The 1,461-nt window shown below is 49.3% G+C and overlaps 1 protein-coding gene across 1 annotated transcript in view; it reads right to left on the reverse strand.

Annotated features, from left to right (window-relative positions):
• Nucleotides 1–149: 149 nt before the first annotated feature.
• Nucleotides 150–1,461, reverse strand: part of LOC108788787 (5-beta-cholestane-3-alpha,7-alpha-diol 12-alpha-hydroxylase) — a 16,531-nt gene continuing 15,219 nt past the window's right edge. The window contains exon 2 of the mRNA XM_018558644.1: nucleotides 150–160. The gene's annotated coding sequence lies outside the window, so the exon portion shown is untranslated. The remainder of the gene's footprint in view (nucleotides 161–1,461) is intronic.

Here is a 1,461-nt window from a genome sequence, read left to right on the forward strand (position 1 = left end):
CCACTGCTTTCCACTATATGAATCATTAGGAATATATAGGAATTCTGTCTGCAGACGCCTAATCTCCGCCTCTGAGTCACGTCTGAAGGCCAACGGACAATCTTCAAAAAATACCGGACAGTTAAAGGAGAACTCCGGGAATAAAAAAAATAAAATGTAACTTTGCAGTGGGGCTACCCCTGGCACAGGAAGGGTTAACTGCTTGTTGTGATCTACAGGGCTCAAATAAAGAAGATATACTCACCTGATCCGTGGTCCCGGGGGGCGTTCCAGTGGCGTTCCAAGGTGGGGTGTCACCCCGGAGCGGGAACCGGGTGACACCCCACAATGACATCATTGCGCATCATTGCGCATGATGTTGTCATGCGCTGTTACCTGCCAGTGGCCTGCCAGGCAGCTCCCCGGAATAATCAGAGCTGTATGTGGCAATCACAGGGAAGGATGTGTCATCTCGGCCGGTGCTGACTGTAGCAGTTTCTTCTGAACTTCATTGGATATTGGAGATGGAGACAGAAAAATCCTCCAATAGTTACATTGTATCCAGCGCCAAATGTTTTACTTTTAGGAGTAGGGAAGGGTTAGAAGTTACCTGTCAGGCTCATTTGTGCCCCCCTCCCTAGCACGGCTCTTCTGCCTTGGCCCAGCAATGATTTACCCTCTCTATCTGTTGTGGTGACCACTGTTACTGAGACAGAAATGATTTAAAATCTAGAATTTTACAGTTGTCACCAGAACAGGAGGTGAGGAAAAATCTGCTAATAGGGACCCCTGTTCCGGTGACAACTGTCTAAGACGTACATTCCCATCACTGCTCTGGCTGGCGCCCGTGACATCACTGGTTGCCAGGTGCTGGGTGGGTTGCCGGCCAGAGCATCCCAGGTTGCTCAGAGCCTGGCAGGGAGATGCAGAGCCAGCAGAGGGCGGCGCCACTCATGTCTGGTGGCATTGTCTTCTCTACTCACCACCCGCTGCTCTGATTGTCGGATTGCGTGCACCCCCCCATCCACTAGGGACACCACTGCCCCCGACGTCCGAAATCCATGCCACAGCTAAAGAGAATACAACAGCACAAAGGGGTTTGCTCATGAATGCTTTCACCCAAGATTCACACAACTTTCACCCAAGATTCACACAACTTTCACCCAACATTCACACCTTTTAGTTGACTTTTGTGTGCAAGCATATGATCAGTTTATAGCTGTACGTGATCGGTAAAAGTGTGACGGGGCTCAGTCTAAAGCAAAACAAACGACAAACGCACTCAGCAATTTGTTACCAGTTATACAGTAAGGTGCACACGAAATGGGCTTTGAACAGTGGTACAGTAGAAAGGCATCATGGCACACTCACAAACCAGCATGTAAAACAACTTGTCTCACCACTAAGGACAATGACAGAGGTTTGGATACACGTCTTCTACAAAGGATGTGTAAGCCGCACTGCCGCGCCAAGGCACCTCTT

Source organism: Nanorana parkeri, unplaced genomic scaffold, assembly GCF_000935625.1.
Source record: "Nanorana parkeri isolate BGI_ZX_2015 unplaced genomic scaffold, ASM93562v1 scaffold351, whole genome shotgun sequence".
In the NCBI taxonomy this organism is placed as follows: Eukaryota; Metazoa; Chordata; class Amphibia; order Anura; family Dicroglossidae; genus Nanorana; species Nanorana parkeri.